The 21,860-nt window shown below is 54.6% G+C and overlaps 1 protein-coding gene across 5 annotated transcripts in view; it reads right to left on the bottom strand.

Moving 5' to 3' along the window:
• The window catches only part of LOC119107483 (cAMP-dependent protein kinase catalytic subunit 1), a 168,531-nt gene that overhangs the window by 52,934 nt on the left and 93,737 nt on the right, over positions 1 to 21,860 (bottom strand). The window contains exon 1 of one of the 5 annotated variants that reach the window (XM_037230931.1): positions 608 to 810. The exons of the other annotated variants lie outside the window; for them this stretch is intronic. The gene's annotated coding sequence lies outside the window, so the exon portion shown is untranslated. Of the gene's footprint in view, positions 1 to 607; positions 811 to 21,860 lie in introns of those variants that run through there. 5 annotated transcript variants of the gene reach the window in all.

Below are 21,860 nucleotides of genomic sequence, written 5' to 3'. Positions count from 1 at the left end.
GATGTGCAGCGCGCGGCGTCGCCGTCCTCATAAGGCGATTGCCCGCTGCGGCTGGCAATCGAGTGTTTACGTCTGTCGGCACCGCGCGAACGGGACGGGTTGGAGCGGCTGAGTCATCCACGAGGCGATCGGCAGATGCCATCCGTACGGCGAGAGGGGATGGGGGGGGGAGGGGGGCGCCACCATCGAGCCCCGCACTACGCATGCCCCGAGAGGCTTAGACAGCCGGATGACTGTCACGGCTCGGTCTAGGTGGCGCGTGCACCGGTCTCCTGAATCTTGTCAGTTGTTGGGCGTGTTTGGCTGTTGAGACCTTCTGTGCGAGCCAGCCCGCCCGATGTCCCTCCTTAGTTCGTAATGACCCAGAGCAAGAGATACGGACTTGTTTTAGTCACCTAACGGAGCAGTACAACGCAGCGATGCGGTGTCAACATCGCGCCCCGGAAGCTCTTTTGATTCCGAGAAGACCTGTCTGTATGAGACCTGCTTGCGTCCTGCTCACGTTCCCGCCGGCCCCAAATGCTACCCCCTGTCACCGTTCCCGCCGGCCCCGAATCCTGGCCCCTGTCACCGTTCCCGTTGGCCCATGCCACTTGACTTCTCTCACCGTTCCAGACGGAAAAGCCGACTGCCGAGCTGGCGCTGTTACGAACTCTGTCCACCCGTCATACGCTGCGACTGACTCTGTCTATCCACCGTACGCTGTCACTGACACTGTCCACCCGCCGTACGCTGTGATCGATACTGTCCATCCGCCGCACGTTATCACTGACTCTGTTCACCCGCCGTAATCAGCGCACTGGCACGAGCCTTCAGCACCACAGACGCGGCCACGCGAGCGGCCCAGCAGCCAGCGGCGTCAGCAGCGCGGTTAGAGGGAGCTGACCGACCGGCCGGCGGACGCCCGACCTCGGCGCCACGCGCGCCCACGGCGGCCGGGCCAGGCGCGCTCCCGCTGCCGCTCCTGCAGCGCCCCGCTGGGACCCGAGCGGCCTGCGGAGCTCGGCGCTGCGGCCCTGGCCGTTCGGTCCGGCGCCGTCCAGCCGCAGCTCCCAGCGAGGCCGGCGGCGGCTGCGCGGCTCCCGGTCGGACGGCGCGGCCCCAGCGACTGCCGCGGCCGCCGCGCCGCCGTGCACGGCTGGCCGCAGAGGCGAGCTCAGCACGCGGGCTCGGGCGGCTCCTCGGGGTGAGCGCTGATCGCTGGAAGCTTCCACTCTTACTGATGTTCAATCAAGTTCGTCATCGCTTCTCAGAGAACTGCGACTTCCGTCTAGCCAGAAAACGGTCTACAGTAGTTCTGGGCCATTGCCTTGATCCGATGGCTATTGCACTGATCAATGTCGAGGGATGGAAGTGCGTGATTGCAGGGATCAATAACGCATCAGCCAGTCAATCAATCAATATCAGGCATCACGATCAGTGAGGCGCACAGAAGCCGCGGTGGGGGCGGGAGGTACTCAGCAACAACAACACGAGCGGCAGAGTCATGACGTCTGTGATCAGGCCGGTCCAACATCGACAGACTATAGCTGGTGAACGCTTTGCTACGGTAGCTGTCGCCATTGCTGAAGCCACCTGCACCTCTGCTGCCAGCGCCGCGCGGCCCCGGGTGTTTGCGAGAAGCCGGAGCTCAGTGCACACCGAGAGCGCCGCGTCGGCCCGCCGGCGCGGCGGCGCCGCTTATCTGTGACCTGGGCCGGCGGGGAGGCGTCCCGGGCCAGCCAGGGTCGGCGCCGGCAAACACATCGAGCCGGTGAGTTACCAGCGCCGCAACGCGGCGGCCCACAAACAAGCCCGCCGTGCGCCGGCTCGCCCCGAGTCCGGCCCGGGCGACCTGCAGGGCTGAGCCAAGGCAGCCAACACGGAGCGGGAGCTGGTGTACGGGGTCGCTCGGGCGGACCCGGCCGGCGCGCGCCGCCGGAGGCCGGGAACGGTGACGTCATGGAGGACGCGGGCTCATCTGCCCCGGCGCGGCGCCGGCGCACCGGCCAAAGCGACGGCTGTGATGCAACAGGCCGTTTCCTGTGCGCTTTAAAGCAGCACTCGGCGAGTTGCGGCAAGCTTAAAATACCCGAGGCAAGTTGCGTTCGCGGAAAGCCCCATGTCGACGGAAGACATGATAGCCGACCACATGCGCGCTCTTGCCTGGTTAGAAATACACGCAGACAAAACATGAGACGGAACTGTGTGGGCTGTGTACGTGCACATATCCACATTAGCGCTCGCCATATCTTCGATATACATGGACTGAGCGAAACCAAATATAGGCTTTTACGTTCAGATTCCGTTACGGTGACGGGGTCTTCTACCGTTAAGCTGCGGCGAACGCAAATAGTATGGAAGGATGTGTATGTCTGTCACGCCCCCCTCTATCGGATGGTGCAGCCTTTTCAAAACCGCGCAAGTAAGTTTTGGTAGGGCAGGCGTCAGCGAGGCCATTGTGTTTTACATTCACAGGAGGATGGAAGAAGAAACGGTAGCAATACGGAAATTTAGATCGATGGTAAATGAGACATTTTGAAAACATTCATGTAAGTTATAATTAATTTCACATGCTTTCGGCCTTTAAGAATCACCCTATTCAGTCCCATCCCTTTCTTGTATCGGCCCCTGCCTGCAGCGATTATTCCCAATCTCGTGCGACCTATGTTTCAGGCTTCTACAGATTGCTCCCCACGGACCTCAGCCGGATGTGTTTTGGACTTCCATTGACTGTTTCCATATTTACCTTACACACTGACTGTTTCTCTGACTCCAGATAACTGTGCTTCATACCGGACATGGGTCTAGGGCAGGCCGGATCCGGACCATGGCACGGACCTGTGGTCTTTTGAGATTTGCCTTCAGTTGAATCCATTCATTGTACAGATAAAGTAGGTTTGTACACGGACTGACCTTCTGAAAACCAGTGACCGACACAAACTGAGCCCCCAAGGATTCGAACCCAGAGTCGGACTCAAGGATTCTCGAAACCTGGAACTCGAAGCCGGCCTTTATTTTTATTCGCATTTTAGCTATGGTTGAGCGGTACCTCCATTTTCATAAACAAATACACACTGTCAAATAAAAGCCTAGTTCAGTTTGGCAAAGGAAATATGGGCAATTGAATATCCAACTTGTTGTGTGGGGGGGGGGGGGGGGGATGGAGGCAGGCCCGTCTCCGTCGGTTTCGCCTGACTTCAAGCTGGGTTTGGTTACGTTAACTTAGTTTGGACTGTGCCACGCAAGATCATGGATAAACCCCTTGACCCTGGTAAAGCTCATGAACATGCGCCTACATTTAAAGAGCTATGCTAATACTGAATTGGTGAGGCGTCAATAGATGTCTAGGCGATATTCGAACCGAGCCACGTACAGCCAGATGTATGTGTATTTGATCTTTATCCTATGCAATCGTTGGACGAAAACCCAGAGCTCTTGGTATCGGACTTGGGATACGATTTTCAAGGACTCAGGTTAGAACTAGGGCTGAGATATCCAAACACTTAGCGTCAGACCCAGTCTCATGAGTCATGTAACTGGTTGAATTCTGACCTGGATTCAAGCAATGTACGAGATATCAGCTCGACACACACACTGAGGACAGTAGAACCGGGGCTTGAGGTCAGGCTCAGTTGACTGAATTCAGAGACATGCCTGTCCCAGACGCCGTCTGGCTTTGACCCAGACCTCTAGTATACACTGGGTTTTCCTGAGAGCTCGGCTGACAGTGCATCAGACTTCTACCAGCTGTACTTCAGGCCGGCGCAGCCGTCTGACGAGGCGCCGGGGGAGGGCGCGGGGCCCGTGAGCCGGCACGGTGAGACAGATCTGACCCACCGGGCGTCATTCCGGGAATCGGACCACCGAGCGTGGGGCCGAGCCGGCGGCGGCGGCGGCTTATAAGGCGACGCCGCTGCCGGCCGGCGACAGTCCGATTTATCGCCAGGTGGACGGTGGACCCTTTAAGGGCGGCCGCCTCGCGCCAGCCGGCTGAGATTACGGCGCTCGGTCGCGAGATGGGCAGGGCCGGTGACGTCAGACGGGCAGGACAACGCCCACCTCACCGGCCACCGGTCTGCTGCTGCGGCGGAGAACGCCTGCGTATGGACACGTTCCGGTGCGATCCGACGAAGGGTGTATTTCTTGCGTTTCGACTTTTCGGCACAAACAAAACCTTGCCGCAAATCGAGGGCGAAAATAGCGCGCCAAACCGCAGCTCGTTCCTGGTCCGACACCCGGTCCTCTGTCCCCTGAGACGAACGTACCGCACGCCTCAGTCACCCGCGGTGGACGAGGTGAGAGCAGTCATGGTCAGGTCGACACGGGTGGCCTGACCCAACCGTGGCATAATATACGTGACGCATAACCTGGCAGAACTGGTAGCGGGCCGCGTCTCCGGAAGGCTCGCCACCGGCCGGCCCGGCACGGTCGGCCTGTTTGCCGTCTATCGGACCTTCAGCTGCAATCAATAGTGGCCGCCACGAAAATAACGCCGTCTGGCGGCGGACTGTGCCGACGAGGTTACGCCGTCGCACGGCATCAGGTAGGGACCCACACTCCGGAGCCCGACGACGCGCGGAGACCCACACTCCGGAGCCCACGAATGCATTTATTGTCATTTATTTCCGTAGGTCACCAGTGGAACAATGAAACATGTTTTCAAGCTTATGAAACAGCTTAAGCTCCATTCTACGTGCGTAAAAAGTGATATTCGCCTTTTTACCGTGTCTGGTGCGGTAAGAACCGGCGTTTGAGGAAGTCCGGTTCAACATGAGCATCCTATAGCACGACAGACAAGGCTGGCAATTGATAAAACCTGATGCGAACATTGTCACGTGCGGCTAAAAGTCGTCGGCCGCCCATTCACACGAAGAACTGGTGTGCGAAGCCTTCCAGCTGTCGCTGTGGAGTGACTGCTGGTGTAGAAGAGGTTTGGTTAGTTGGTGGCTGCCTTCCTTTGGAGCTGGCGCTGTGGTATGACAGGGCCGGCAGTGAATGGCCAGACGAGCTCGTTAATGCCGTCGCGTGCACGGCTTTTGGCGTTTTCGGGACGACTTGTAAGCATGTCCATGCCACAAGGGCTGCCTGAGTGCGCTGTTGAGCCAGCTTCATCGGCGGCACTACGGCCGCATCCGCTAAGAGCCGTATACGCTTCCTCATGATCAGGTGATCGACAGAGCCCACTGTAGCCGTGCCCCCTGATGGTATAGGGACATTGCGTGCTGATCGAGCTGGGGCGACAGGCTCATGTTATTGGGATGTGATGCCAATAATAGCTGGCTGTGTTCACTGTAAAACGATTCACTGTGTTCGCTGTAAAGCGACGGAACTGATCAGACGCCGCGGAGGGGCACGCCACGTGTCCGTCGCATCCGACCGACAATAGCTTCACCACGGCGACACACTACGAACGCTTTCACATCGTCACATGATTCGCTCAGTTCAGCTCATACTGCATACTTGGTTCCAGAAGAAAGATCATGATCCAGGCCATGCCAGCCAGCATTATAGCAGCACGAGCATCACAACTGCAAGCCGCTTGTCAAAACAACGGATGTCCTGGGGATCACAGCTCTGTCCAGACGCGGTCAGTGCACTGAGCTACCTTACTTGGCCGTCGACGACCTCCTGGACACCGTGTTGCCTGGCTGCACGCCATGGCTGGACATGTATTGTCCAGCTGCATGTCTCGGCTGGATATCGTATTGTCCAGTTGCATGTCATAGCTGGACATCCTATTGTCCAGCTGTTCGCCATGGCTGGACACCGTGCTGTCCAGCTGTACGCCATGGCTGAGGTCAGTTGGCTTGCATGGTATGAAGCCATATCCACAGCCAGCACACAACGACGTGGCTGCCGGCTGACTCTGCTGTTCAGCAGAGGGGGGGGGGAGGCCACCATATCCAGCCGGGGCAGCAAGCGAACACGTCCAGCGGGACGTCACGCCACGACGTGCAGAGCGGGTAGTACGGCCCAGTCCGGACCTGATTCAGACGTGGGCCAGCCGGCCGGCATCCGGGCCCGGAACACTTCGAACTATAGCAATGTCCGGAGCATGACACGGAAACGGCAGGAAGCGGACGCCGTTACGCCGGCCGGATCCGGTGCCAACCGGGACACGTGATGACCGGCGCCGGCATCCGAAACTCCCCGTCCGGGCTCGTACACCCGTCCGTGCGACAGATCAGCCCGGTTTATCTTGGCCGTCCGGTCGTGCCCAAACGGCATTCCAACACGTGTTCGACGCCGCCAGCGCATGTTTCACATATGTGGGGCATTGGTGACGAGCGATTGTAGCAAGAATATCGTGCGAAAGGTTATGTATACTTACTTCCTAGCAAGCAGTTGTCGGGGATTTCTTGATCCCTGCCTGTCTCTGAAGTTCTTCAAATTTGTTCCACTCACTTATGAATTATCATTAATTGTGAATAGTTTACCACGGCCAGCGCGCCCCTCCGACGCTTCCTGAACGCAGACTGAGCACCATCTGAGAGCATTTAAGCAGCATCACGAGCAGCACATCTTCCTCTCCACTTTACATGCTCAGACCTAAAAGTTTCCCAGATCCAAAGCGGCAAAGGAAATCGAACCAATGAAACGACGTGTATCCCCAACGTCAGCAAAACAAGACAAACTAATTGTGCCGTCAACACGAATAGCGCTGGTTCAAGCAGCCGGCTGTCCGGACGGCCGGACGGGTATTCGGGGTCGGGGGCTAGCCTGAACAGCGCTGGATGGCCGGTAGGCATCTGAACTCAGAGGGCGGACGACTGGCCGGCGGCCGGCCCGTCTGGGAGCTGGGGCGCCGAAGCCCCCTGTCCAGCCGGCGCGCCGAGCAATTATGTCCAGCTGGGACACCATGCCACCCTGTCCAGCCAGGACACCACCCCACCCTGTCCAGCTAGGACACCACGCCACTCTGTCCACCCAGGACACCACGCCACCCTGTCCAGCCGGGACAATACGCCACCCTGTCCAGCCGGGACAATACGCCACCCTGTCCAGCCGGGACAATACGCCACCCTGTCCAGCCGGGACGCGACGCCACCCTGTCCAGCTGGGACACGACGCCACCCTGTTCGGGCGGCGGTTGGGCAGGGCGCCGGGGCAACCGGCCGCCAGCGGAGCGGCCGGTGGAGCGGCTTGCGGCGTCAGCAGAACCGACGTTGGCGCTGAGTCGGCCGGGCGCTGCGCAGCGGCCCCGCGTCTGAGAAGCGTCCGAGAAGCGCGCGGCCGCGGCTGGCGTCCGGCGCTGCAGCCGGAGCCATCGTCAGCACGGCCGCTGGTGTTGCTCCGCTGCTCAGATCTGCACCTGTTCGAGTGCTGAGAAGGGAGTCGTTGGGGACGGGACGCGCCGCTGGGAGCGCTGCTGACTTGCCCGGTGTCGGCACGCCACGAACTTCGCAATCGCCACCTTCTCATGCCAACGTCATGAGCTAGTTGTGCATAAGATACGCATCATTTTGAAGCACATTATTTGTTCATTACATTTCACAAGCCCTTTAGACGAAACAGACGTGTTAATAAGTAACCGAATCGTATCTGGCTAGTTACCTCAGCCTTGAGTTACGGACTAACAACGAACAATGTCTTAACTCCGCTCAACTCCGTAACTCCGTGTTCCACTCAATCACACGTACAGATACAGCAACAACGAATACAATCTATTACAAAATGCCAAGCTGTGCTCTGCCAGAACAGGACGGCCGGCCGGCCTCTGTTTGCTCCCGCCGGTCAGTCGGCGGTGACACACCCCCGACACCATGCCCTGGGCCGCTGCGCACCCGAACGCCGACAACTTGTGTGCACTAGGCGCCCGCGGATTACACCGCCGCCATCTTGCAACTCACGGAACTGTGTGCCGAACACACTTGGCGATGCGCGGTGCGCGGCGCGCCGGGCCGCGCCGGCCTCGCCGCGCACTGTTTGCGTTCGTTAATAGAAGCTGGACCGCGTGCTAAGACTGGTGCCGCCGTGCAATGCGAACTGCACGACGTGATTCAGGACCACCTGACAGCGAAAGCTCGAAGTGTGTGGTGGTGTGTGACAGAGACCGATAGGGGCGGAGACAGCCACTGCCCCCCCCCCCCCCCTCCCCTTATTCCTGACAGCCGATGGCGGGACGCGTGGCTCATCGCGCACACAGTGGCCGTCCAGGGGCGCAGTCAGAAGACTAGATGAAGGGAGCTCCCAGCTCAGCCACGCCCTGTCGTTGATGTCAGAGTTACCCCCCCCCCCCCCCTTGTGGTTCCTGGCAGACGACAGTTACCAGCTTCGTGTCGATCGGTAGGCATCAATCGACATCGATATCATTATCGACGCCGGGCTAGATACGTGGGTCCCAACAGGGCCAGAAACTTTCATAGCCATGCTTATGCTCGCAAACGTGACAGAAACCGATAGGGGAAGAATCAGCCACTGGCGGCGGTTTCAAAACGTGTCTGCAGCATAGCAAGTACGGGCATGTAGGATTTAACCTGTATCTTTCTGCCTGTGTATGAACTTTGTATATCTAAAGGAGGAACTGATAGCAAGTACGGGCATGTAGGATTTAACCTGTATCTTTATGCCTGTGTATGAACTTTGTATATCTAAAGGAGGAACTGACCCAGAAACCTGCTCCGTCCAAAAGGTTTATGTCTTATATCCAGGGCATTTCACCTCGGAGTCGGCTGCCACCAGCACGTGAGAGCCCGGGCCTCAGTCGCCGAATCACTCCGAGACTGGAGCTCGGCAGCCACCAACCCAGCGCGGCCAAGTCAGATCAGGACAGGACAGGTCAGGTCAGGTCAGGACGGAATGAGTGACCGGCTGTCGACCGATCGCTCGCTCCAACGACTGAATCCCTCGCTCCAACGACTGAATCCTTCGCTGCGCCGGCAGGCTTCCTCGCTCCCCCCACTGAATCCCTCGCTCCGTCGACTGAATCCTTCGCTCCGCAGGCGGACTCCCTCGCTCCACCGACTGAATCCCTCGCTCCGCCGGCAGGCTCCCTCGCTCCGCCGACTTAATCCCTCGTTCCGCTGACTGAATCCTTCGCTCCACCGACTGAATCCCTCGCTCCGCTGGCTGAATCCCTCTCTCCCCAGACTGAATCCCTCGCTCCGCCGACTAAATCCCTCGCTCCACCGACTGAATCCCTCGCTCCGCCGACGGATTCCCTCGCTCCGTCGACTGAATCCCCCGCTTCGCCGACGGACTCCCTCGCTCTGCCGGCGGACTGAGCGGCTGGCCTGGTCGGCGGGGGCGTGGCGCCGGCTGAGGTCAGCCAGTCGGGCTTGGCTGCAGCGAGTGAGGCGGTCAGCTCGGAACTCGCTGGGTCTGCACGCCGGAGCGTCGGACAAGCCCCCCACTGAACGCAATGCCATCATCAGAAAGGCACGGCGGATCGCTCGAAGGGGAGCTGAAGGGAGATGACTCAGCGTAACCAGAAATGCTCCATTCCCTCTATTACAGGCTACTGAGTGTGGAGAACTCACGAGGAAGTACGTCTGTTCGAGGCTGGCGGACGGTTTGGTTGCTTGTCTCCAGCGGTGTTGTTTGTTTTATGCAAACGAAACATTCACGAAACGGTCACGAGCCAGTTGTTGAGCGTTCGTCACCGACCACCGGTCCTTTAAATGTGGCGAATAGGAAAACAAAGTTTTGGATGTCGGGCGGCATATGTCGTGAAGCGCTGCCACGCTGCCGACCGCCCCACATCGGGCTACAGAGCACTCTGTCAGCGCGGTGGCTGATGCAGCTCATGCGACATTGGATGCAACATTGGATAAGCTGTGAGCATGATCTATCAGTTATGAGGCAGGCGCGCAGCTGTGTCAATGCCTGCTCGCCGAATCGCTTCGTGGGCAAACGGTCAGCGAAGAACGATCATCGAACTTTTTTATAAGCTTATCCCGAATGGTTTGTGTGGGTGACTTCGGATTCAGAGTACCTGCTAAGCATAGCTTGTTGCGTGTACCCCGAACCCACCACCCAAGTGTGCCGTCCAGTTCAACAGCTAATTTTGCCTCCGCTCTTTCGCCAGACAAGATTGTGGAGGGTTTTACGTGCCGCACAATGCTGCGACACGGCCGCCTCGGGTCTGGGTTGAACCTCGTTGGCCAGTTGCCAGCTGGCCTTTCCATTTCAACGGGTCAAACAATGCGCCCACTCTGGGACTCGTACCCATTGCCGCTGGGTAACAAGTCCAGCATCTTTCCCCAAGACCACGGAGGCTCCCGAACGATCAGCTCCAGTCCAGCATCGCAGCCACGCTCCCGTTGGCGGTCATGCAAACCTGGAATCGCCCGAGGACACGCAATGGCAGTAGCACTGGCATGCAAGGTCGCTTGGCACCCAAATCAATGTCGCACGAATAGCCTCCGAGACTCTGACAGTCACCCGTGGCGAGCATGTAGCTAGGCGCCGACCGCCGCATCTGAGGAGCGACGCAATCGGCGGCAGTGCAAAACCACGAGACAGCGGTGACGTCACTGTCGTCGCTGTCGGCGGTAGCGCGGCCTCTCGAGACATGGACGGCGTCTCGGTCACACTTCAGCTGACGTGTCGGGGCCGGAGCCGTTCGGATGTGCGGGGCTGTGCACGGTATCGTCCTGTGACCCCCACTGCACGGTGATCCCCTCCGTACGAAGAACCACACCGTCTGGAGATCCCCGCCGCCCAGTGACCCATGCCGTAGGGTGACCCCTCATCGTCCGTAATCTTCACTGTTCGGTGACCCCATCGTCCGGAGACCCACACCGTCTGGAGATCCCCACCGTCCGGAGACCCCCCCCCCGTCCACTGACCCCCTCCGTCCGGTGACCTCCAGCGCCCGGTGGGCCACACCGTCCGGTGACCCCACCGCTCGGTGGGCCACACCGTCCAGTGACTCCACTGCTCGGTGGGCCGCACTGTCCGGTGACCCCCACCGCTCGATGGACCACACCGTCTGGTGACCCTTATCGTCCTGTGACTCACACCGTCTGGTGACCCCCACCGTTCGGAGACCCCTACTATTTGATGGGCCACACCGTCCGATGACCCCGTCCGTCCGCAGACCCCCTCCGTCCGGAGACCTCCAGCGTCCGGTGACCCCTCCGTCCGGTGACCCGCTCCGTTCGGTGACTCCCGCCGCTCGGTGGGCCGCACCGTCCGGAGACCCCACCAGCCGATGACCTCCACTGTCCGTTGACCCCCACCAGCCATTGAGCCCCACCGGCGGGCTCACCAGTACGGCGATCCACCGGCCGACTGCCACCGTTTAGCATGGGCCAAATACTGCGCTGGCCTTGCTGTGGGCTGAGCGAAATCGACCTGCACTGCAGTCCCGTCTGTGGGGGGTGGCGATCAGACCAGGCGACCCCATCAGAGAGCCACTCCCATCCGGATTCCAGCGCGCAAAGACCTCTCCCCACTAGCCCGCATCCAAATTACGATGCTCACGCTAATGAATAGATGTGATCGCCTTAAAGCCCCGATTCATTTTCTAAGCCGGCGCCGGCAACACTTTTCCCCCGGCAGCGAGGCCATTGGCCAGGGCGGCTTCGGAGGCGCGGCACGCCGACCGGGCTAAGCAGCGCTCTCCCGGGGGGGGGGGGGGGAGGGGAGGAGACTCCGATGTCTCCGTCTGTGCTCTTCCTGGGACCCGACAGCCCCCTCCACCAGGTGCTCGAGACGGTAGAGCCACACCCGTTCCAGAACCAGCGCGCGCGAGTCGCCGCGCCGCGTCCGTTCGGAGCCAAGAGGGGAGGGCATTTGTCGTCGCTCCGCACCGCGAGCTCTCGGGGTGGAAAATGCTGGTAAAGGTGGAGAGCGTGCGAAAACGAGACATCTGTGCTGGCAGTGCCGCAAACACCGCAGCAAAACACTCTCTCAGTGCACTATCGCGGGCTGAGATACTGCAGGAGGAGACGGAGTAACACAATAATGCCGTGATGCACATCACGCAAAGCTCCGCTCCAAAGATCAGAGTAAGGAAGTTTGATCCAATCTTTGTTGTACACGGAAATGAAACATGTCAACAGGGATTCAACAGGGATTAAAATAGTGCCGTTCATTTTGATAAAAAATATTTACCTGTTATTTTATATATTCTATACGTGTGTGCTCGTGGATCCTTCCGGGCGGATATATTTATATATTTTTCATTGCATATATGTATAAATATATAATATATATATATATATATATATCTATATATATATATATATATATATATATATATGTAGAGAGAGAGAGAGAGAGAGAGAGAGAGAGAGAGAGAGAGAGAGAGAGAGAGAGAGAGAGAGAGAGAGATATATATATATATATATATATAATATATATATATATATATAGGGAATAAAACGATCACTTCGAATCATAGCTCATATTACGTATATACAATGTGTGTACTGTCGGGCACGCTTGTACAGATTGTTGATACTTTCAAAGTGTAGTGTGTACGCATAGGCATGTGTGATATGAGTGGAAGTGTTTCCTCGAAATAAAGTCGACGCTCAGTGGAAACAGCCCGAAAAATTCGACGTCAGAAAGAGCTGCGGCGCTGTTGGTGGTGGTGGGGGTGGGAGAGGGGGGGGGGGAGGCAAAGGGCAGATGACACGGCGTAAACGCCACAACGGTCTGCCGAGAGGTCGCGGGCTCGAACTCCTGCTGCACCACCTCAGCAAATAGCCTAGTCGAACACAGACTGTTCTCTCAGCTGTGTCCAGTCAACAGGCGGCCAGCTGTGTTGGGAGGCAGCTGCGCCGCGCGTGCTCAAGCACTCGGATGGCGAACAAGCAGGTGTCGCTCTCCTGGGTCTCGTGCGCTCTCGGAGAGCTCCCTAATGTTTGGGCGGTCGGGTACCGTCAATCAGCCCAGCTCGATGAGCCTATTGATATATGAGATCCACCCCGCCCGCAATCAGGGCATGCACACGGCCGCTGCCTGATCACGCGATCACAGTGGCCTGGTGAGCGGCGCACTAGCTCGGCACAGCCGGACCGGCCGCCGGCGCTGGGCTAACGTCGACCGTGTGAGATCGGTCTGTGGACTACCACGGCCCGCCTGGCCCACACCCGCCAAAACTAGTCAGTCTTGGATTGTTACCCTGTTTTTTTTAGGACGGTATCGCATCTTATATTCCGCCCGCACACCTATCTGCAGCCCCGTTGACGGCTTTTTGACTGGTCTTGCGGGCGTGAGCGACACGCGGCCTCCGTGAGCAGACTGCAATACTCGCTGTATGAATCCCCTGTTACACCCACCTGTGTGTGACCAATCTCGAGCTATGTCACAGTCAAACATTAAAAAATGACACTTCATCTCAGTGGCTAGAACTTCGAGTGCGTCAAACAAAGCACCTTTTACCGCCCAGCCATTTCGAAAAAGATGGGTCATCTTAGGTGCTGTGAGAGTTTCGTCCGACGTCGCCCCGTCTTCCGCGTCGGGGCCGGCCATGTCAGAAGGATATCGGCGGAGAGCGTCACACAACCTGACCTGACATCAGGGTGGTACCGCCAGCCTGCATCAAACAATTCCCAGTCAGCTGATGTTTGGTCCTTTGTTCCGGAGATGCACATGAAACAGCGCGGAGGAAATGTAAACATAGCGCCAGCTTGCAAGATCAACTGACATTGCTGACGCAATTTCAAAACCATTTACTGAACGATCATCATACTTCCTGTACAGTGCAATCTTGTATGTACAAACTCTACCAATTAGAGCTTTGTCATGTTCGCACAATTTTTGACTAGTTATCTCAAAATGGCTACCCAAAAAACACCTGGCCAAGGCCATCCAATAGGGTCCGTCCTGTAGCCATGACTGTTGCTGTTAATTAATAATGCGGCATCATCCCCAACATCTCAGAAAATTATTGCTAGGTGCATGCCATTTTGTATCAGATTCGACACCAAAATGCAATCTTCATCACCCACATTTTTTTGTTGACAGTTCCAGTACTGACTGCAGCCTGGGCTCGGCTTTACCTTGTGTTTATGTTACCTCACCCGGCACCGGGTCGCCCCTCGCGGCTCACGCCCGCGGCATCCCGACTCGGGGGATGCAAAAGTCTCTTTCCTGTCACAGGAGAAATTTGGAACAGCTTAAATTATTATCTAGAACCAATCTTAAAAACCGTCAGAATACAACTATCAATGTCACAAGCCATACAAAACAAAGATTATGTACAATAAGTCATAAACATCATAAGTATTTTCATTTCGGAAGGTTCATTTGCATCAAAAACTATTATTTGCTGATTTGCTGGCCATGCCAAAAGCCCCGTTGGTTAGGGCGTAGATCTCAGTGCATGAGTGACCTTTAGAGTGGGCTTAAAACTGGTGATCACATCGGTTCGCTTGAAATCTGAGACGTCGCATGCACATGAAAATGCGAGAGGATTTCTGGTCAGCGGCCGTATCACACCCATAACTGGCGCGTGACAAACTCAATGCGCTATCTTGCAACACACTGAAGCAATGCCGGTGTTGGAGAAAGAACTCCTACTGTTTTTAATCCATCCATAAGGAAACACGCTCCACCGCTTTGCTATCAGTTGGACACCCGTTTTGATGTTACAAACTGTGTTGCCTCAAGTGGAGAATTGCTGTGCTGTTTATATCACAGTTATGACCAATGTCTATAACTGCAGCGTCCAAAATGATATTTCGCAGTCTTTCACGATGCCCAAAATTCGTATTTTACAATCTGCGCCTGACAGATTTGGTATTCCCAATCCAGAATCTCCCAGCCAGAAATCCAACACCGGATAACCCATTTCACGGCCAGGGTTACATGGATGGCGGGTCAATGTCCGAATAACGAGCCAAACCTAGCGAGATTGGCTGTTTTTTATTTGCGGCGTGGTGATTATTTCGTTACATGACGGCCTTGTTTCGTGCTTAGCAACGATTCTGATTTCAGATTAGTTCAGACCAGCGATTAATGTCAAAATCACCACCACTCGCCGCCAGCATTTGAGCAGCGTACATATAACCGTCCATAGTATTCCTCCGCTACCCTGTTATATGCATATTCACGCGCAGTACATCATATGTTTCAGCTATGGACCTAAGATCTAATGAACATATCCTACAAACTCATAGAAAGTAGAGCAGAGCGTGAAATGTTTGATGCACTGAGCCGCACTGTACCATTATAATGTTACGCATCTTAACAGAACGTGCGCCGCCAGTACTTCACTGCAGCAGCGGTGAGCCACTCACTGGAGCGTCGCCATTTCGATCACAGGAACGGTCGGATGTCCGGCGCAGGAGCGGGTGGGTGTCCGCCACGGTAGGGGCCTGCTGTCAGAGACAGAAGCGGCCGTCGGAAACAGGAAAGGCCACGTGTCCGTCACTCCGTCACTGGCCTGGCCGCGTGCCAGCAGATGAGAGGCCTCATGCCCAGGGGCAGCCGTCCAGCACCAGGGCCATCGTGTTTCCGGCACAGGAAAAGCCGCGTGTCCCGCGCAGGAGAGGCCGCGTATCCAGCACTGGAGTGGGTGTGTGCTTGGCACTAGGGTGGGCGCACGTTCGACACTGGAGCGGCCGCGTGTCTGACACAGTAGGGGCCACGTGTCCAACGCAAGACCCATAGAGCACTGGCGCCAGACTGCGCAGCGCTTAACCCTGGCCCTGACTCGCCGTTTTCATTGCGAGGACTGAAAGAGGGAAGGGGAAGTCAATGCGACCCCCCCCCCCCGGCTGTTTCTAAGCTAATAAAAATAGGGCCTCTTGGAAAGAAACTGTGGATGGGGCCCAGCAACACCTTACGATAAGCAATAAATTGTACGTTGCTTAGTCAATAATTGGCTTTACTAGGTCAGGTCAAAGGTCAAATTTTCCTGAAAATGGACTTTTTAAACTTCACACGGTCTTACGTATGAGATCCTGCCACGCAGTGATATGAAACTGAAATAGCCGCGTTTCTACATTACTTACTCGTGATGTAGGGATCCATTAATGTAACGGTGTTACGCGCATCGTCGGTTCCCGCCTGTCGCCCGTGCTAAGCTGTGGATCACCGTGCAGCGTTCCTTAAAGACGGCGGCTTCTCAGAAAGCGGAATTGCTTATGGTACGTTTTTATATCAAGACACACGCAATGAATGCCCCAGAGGATACAGAAGGTTTGGGCGCCATTACATGGTATGCCGGAGAGCTTTCCTCTTTCCGCGTGCCAAGCTGATCATTATTTGGCAGCGCAGGGGGATGTGCACAGTCTTCCGGCCTCGAACCTCAGGCGTATCCACAAGACCCGCCTCATCGCGGACCCAAAATCAGGTCGGCGGCTGCCGCAGACGCGTATTCCGGCCAGGTCCTTATCCATTATCCTCAAATACAGAGGCTGCTGGACGCATTTTATGACAAAGTCGCTCTGCACGAAGGACTGAGTGATGCCAGTTCTAATCATGGGAACGAAACTGCTGACTGCCCGGTCAACAAAGTGGCAGCTTTGGACCAGGCTATCGCTCCCGACGACCCGAACAGGCCGTGCGTGGTATCAGGTGCAACACTGTTGTTCTGGCCCACGCCGAACGCTAAATGCGACAAAAAACCACGCCCGCTGAAATCCTGGCCCACTACGGCTCATCACTGTCTTTCAGCAGTGGATAGACGAAATTAGAATACGTGGACACATGAAATTTGACCCTTTGTCTGGACATAACGTTAGAATATCCTACGACAGAGGTTGATTAATTATCCCAGAAACCCCAAGTTGGCGTTTCAATTACCTGTATTGACTGCGGATGGGGAACGCCCTCGTACCAAACGAAAACGCCTTGAGGCAGCTGTTCCCAGGCCTTGATAAATGAGTCACTCACCCACAATGTTATCCTGGAAGCAATTCAGCACAGGATCACATCCATAAGGCTTAATATGGATTTATCAGTCTATCATGAAGTGGGCATTTAGTGGAGCGGTGATCACCATATAAAATAACAAGCTTGACCCTTGCTCTGGCAGGGGGATTCCCCCCTCCTCAAGATTTTTAGAAAACATCTCTACGGCATATTGTGCAGTCGCGCTCACAATTTTCGGCGGTCTTTAAGGCATCTATAGTGCGTATTTTTCCAGCAAAAATTTGTCCGTAGCATTCCCGTGTTTGGAAAGCAATGCTTGTTAGGAACACTGTTCGGCGGCCCACGGACGACGCAGATGGCGGGGTGGCTCTGTCACATTAATAGAGCCCTACACGATAAATATTTGCTCAAAACACATAAAACTACGCATTGTTGCTCTCATAATTAACACGCGCCCGGATGACCGGCTGGATACTCTTGGCTCGGGTGGAGGTCAATTGACCCCCCGGAGGTCGCAGCAACTAGGGAAGCTAAAGACACGAAATTCACAGTGTCTTGAGGTGTACGTGAACTCACTTGCGTCAAACTTTGAGGTTCCTAGGTCATGACCTTCGTGTCAAATAAGATCAAGCAATGTCAAATTCCAGGCTGGTGTCCAATGTGCTCTCAGAACCTAAACATCAGTTTTGAGCGAAATGTCACCAATGCTCACTTAAGTTCAGTGACCTTGCTTGACATTTCTAAGGGCATGGTGACCGATATCATACAATACTTCTTTGAGTTTTGCATTTGAATAAGCGTCAAAGATTACGGTACGCGGTATGCTCCCAAAAAACGTTGAGCAGGGTCACTTCAGATCAGTGACCTAGCACGGCCTTTAAGGAGTCCATGAAAGATGTATAATGCGGTTCTTATTATTAATAAATTCGAAATGAGCACTAGAAATTACCCCGTACGACAAGCTCTACGGTGATAACGCAGGCTAACTTTGACCTCTGTCTGGCCGTCATACCTGACCCCAGGTCAGTGTAAATGGTTCATTCAATTGCTGTGCTGCCCAGCGAATGCCTAAAATTGCCTTCGCTGACTCCATGGACTGACTTTGACCTTTTATGGGTCAGCAACCTTACAAGGTATATTTTATTTTTTATACGAAACTATCTGCTATTCAGTTGTCTACACCTATGCAAACTTTGGCCTTCCGCCGCCGTTCGGAAGCCATTCCGGGAACACCTTTGGTGGAGGGGGAGGGACGATCGATCCTCACCCGAGCGCATGTTAAAAAAAGGAGCACACCTGTTTACATTTCGTGTCACTACGGGGCATGCTATCTTACACAGAAGCATATGAACTGAAACTGTTTGGTTTTCAGGAAAATTTGGTTTTTGACATATTTGTATATGTGCTCATGAAATATCTTACTTGTCGTGAGGTATAGGTAGGACCTGCCTATTGTTTTCCAGGCAGTTACAATTTTCAGTTGTGTAGGCTTGATGTCATCACCCTGATAACGAAAGAAAAGGAGATGTCCTGAAGAAATTTGGCAGATGTCATTCGATGGAAACATAGGTAGGTGATGCATACACGCACACGAAGCCTGAAGACACACCATCTTCAAATGTGATATCAACCCCACGGTATGCATATGTGAGCGTTGACTGGCTCCAAACTATCCAACGGCTCCAACATCACTTTTAACTGAGAGATTCATTGAATGTGACGGGTAGGACAACGTGGTAGGCTTTACAGGACTCCTTAAATGCATCAAATAGACATAAACAATTTTGCCACGTTCGGCAGTAGTTTTGACCCAAGATCAATGATTGGCTCCTTGAGTGAAGCTTGATAACGTCCCTCGCGATTTGACATTCACAACCATATGCCATGAAGCAGAGGGGTCACCGACTCCACACTGAAATGCAGCTCTCCGTTAGCCGATTGTCTCGATACATACACATCATGTATGTGTGTCTACTATGCAGGCAGACTCGCATCAAGCAAACACCATCAGGTTGCCATAGCTAAAGCTTCTTTCAAAATAACCACTGTCAGTGGTTTTGTTGCAGAGCAGCTGTTGAACTGGATGGCCTAAAGTAATCCATGAAAACACTGAGTGATGGCTGACACTTATCTAATAGAAAAATAAGATGGAAGCATACTTAACATACCCCGCCCTACGAGGACATAGTTTACTATTCAGTTGAGGGTTGTATGTTGAGTGTATAGTTCGTTTTATGTAGTGGTGTGCAGTTCGTATGTTGAGTATGTAGTTTCCTATTTAGTTGTTCCTTCCAAACCGGTATGCAGTTTCCTGAAGGAATTATCTTTATTTAGAGCTCAACCCCCTCTTCAGCAAACTAATTTTGCGAAACTATTCCCGGGTTCCCAACCCTGAAACGAAAGTAGGTCAACTCTGGGGAACATGGCTTTCATTGCATTTCAAAAGCAGGCTTAGCCTCTTTTTTCCTGAGCCCCCCCCCCCGTCCTATCCCCTAAGTATTTAGCAGAACTGCATCCTTGTTATCCTATATCTACCGATCATCGTGGTTATAACAAGCACCTGAAAAATATTACTTCTGGTAAGGTGATGTCATCGTACAATCTGCTGGAAGCGTTGGTAACCTTTACTATCTTCGCACAACCGTTATCGGCGTAGAACTCGCACTCGTAACACGAACTCAACGGAACTTAGTGTGAAACCCATACAATAATGGTATCAGCAGTTGTACAAAGCTTTTGTGAACATTTCTATCACCTTTATTTAGGACTACATACGGTATTATGATAGTCAAAAACATTTTATCTCACGCCTGTCAATCAGGTAGTTCACTTAATCCGCGGTGCGGTGTGCTGTGTGCGAGACCTACGCCAGCGATCTTTAGCCTCCTACGCCAAAGCCGTTGTTTCTCTCAGTAACGGGAAGCTCTGAATGAATCCTTGATACGTGTCGCTCCAACATCCTCCTTTGACCGCTGGAGTCACAGTTCGGGAGACCATAAACGATCCTGCTAGATCGGTAAGGGTTTCAACACCATTACCAGGGACGCTCTGAATGGTGGATCCTTAGAAGGGACGAACAGCGCCCTTAAAAACTGACGATCATCTGCATATTTAATACAAGCGAGCTTCTCACAACACGAACGCAACCAACGGTAACCTGCAGTCTTGCATTGGACCCGATTGACAGCCGTGTTACAAGCGTTCGAAACCATCGATCGCAAATGGCAAGATGATTTAAAACGTTGCGCAGCAGTCTAATCGCTTTCTTCACATAGTGCTGAGGTCGGCCACGACTTTTAAGACTAAAAATAAGTGCAGTTATTTGGTATTTTATACTGTTTAGTGTGTAAAGCGAATCCTGGCTGAGAAATACATGAAAAGCGCTGATCTGAAGGTCAATGGAAAGCCATTGTGTCACTTCCGATCTATGACATCACTGACATAGTTTGAAGCATATTTCTGTCACCTGCCAAAACTATTCTGATTAAAGCTTCTATGTTTGGTGACATTTTGTGGCCCATTTTGCTCCCATAGCGAAACGTCAATGTTGCGACACCTGCTCTACACATGCTCACGCTGCAAGCGTCGGTGAGTACAAACCAGTACTGAACCTTAAGTGTCGTCTTACTGGGATGGTTTTTTGTAACGGTTTGATCTGTTGTAAGTTGTTGCCATGTTCGGAAATTTGTCACCACATAGCTCACAAAAGTTTACATTTTTGTCACCGATCATATCGTGTAAATCGGTACCTTTTTTACCCCTGCTTCGGCTCTCGCCGAACACAGGATGTATTCTAGAGGCACGCACTTCTTCCTCACAAAACTGGTAAAGCATTAATATTCATGTGCATAATTTGAAGTTGATGCATAACAATAAACATGCTGAAGGCATGCAGTGTTACAAGGTATGACAGGAAATAAAGTTCTGCGGTGAGCATATGCGTTTTCTTCCAGCCACATACCTTGAGATATACTCTTCTTCCCTCTGCCCTCAAATTACGAAATGTCGCGCACGCGTACCACATCGGCCGGGGCTGGCACAGTGGCCTCCGGCTGGACGGCCGGGCGAGGGACCATTAACGGCGCCTCGGCAACCGCCAATGGATTGCACGGAGCCGTCGGCCATTTGGTCGCGCAGCACTGAGCGCCGGGCCAGAGCTGGTCAGCCACAGGAGCTGCAGGTGACGGAGCAGCCGGCCGGCGTCTCGACCTCTGACCCCGGCCCGGCCCCGGGCCGACCGCGGGCGCCAGCCGGCCGCGTCACCTGTTGGAGCGTCGGCCCGGCCAGAGCATCGATTGGCTGGCTGCAGCCGGGGCCAGGCGCCAGCCGGGAGAAGGGTCGGCCGCGCGCGGCCAGCGCGGCGGCGGGCCCGCCGGCGGCGGCGGCGGCGGCGGCGGCGGCAACGGAACCGTCCGGGCCGGCGGCCCGGACGGCAGGCGTCGTCTCATGTCTCGCCGGCCGTCGCGCAGACTGAGCAGGTTACAGCGAGGTTCGGGACCCAGCCACAGTCCTCGTGTCAATACTGAGGGGCTGTTCAGCTCTGACAACACGGGAACCTGAGCCCGGGTCCGGGTCAGTGGGCTGTGCCAGCAGCAGATGGCTTGCGATAACGAGACACTTAGCCTGTCACGTGAAATACTACGCACTGCCGTAACCAACATCCTGCTGGCCAAAAAGCCGAACAAAAAACCCCATGCAACCTCCAACTTCTGCTGCCCATAGCCCCAAGCGCATAGTTGATTTTACGACCATTCCCTTTCGTAATTCGTTCGAGTATGCTTGAGCGCTGCTAAGCAGTCGTTTCGACGTCCGTGAAAAGTATCAGTGCCCGATATCCCCCGAACTCCATCTAGTCTTCATTTCCCCTGCATTCTTCACTTGCACTTGGATAGATTTCTTCTCAAGCAGATGTCAACCAGTCACGAAGCAAGGAGATAAGCATCAGTGGAGTACAGGTTCGCTCGGATCATCAGCTTAATCCACGATCAAGAACTGTTCTTTCCAACTAAGGGGCACCTGTTGCCAATCACCCTGAGACCCAAGATCGTGCAGGAATGCTGCGCGACCTTCGGCAAAAGACTGCGCGAATCGCCGGATTAACAGGT

The sequence above is a fragment of the Pollicipes pollicipes genome, unplaced genomic scaffold (assembly GCF_011947565.3).
Source record: "Pollicipes pollicipes isolate AB1234 unplaced genomic scaffold, Ppol_2.1 Scaffold_6686;HRSCAF=7923_pilon_pilon_pilon, whole genome shotgun sequence".
In the NCBI taxonomy this organism is placed as follows: domain Eukaryota; kingdom Metazoa; phylum Arthropoda; class Thecostraca; order Pollicipedomorpha; family Pollicipedidae; genus Pollicipes; species Pollicipes pollicipes.
The sequence above is the reverse complement of the archived record's forward strand: the minus strand, read 5'-3'. Positions and strand labels throughout refer to the sequence as shown.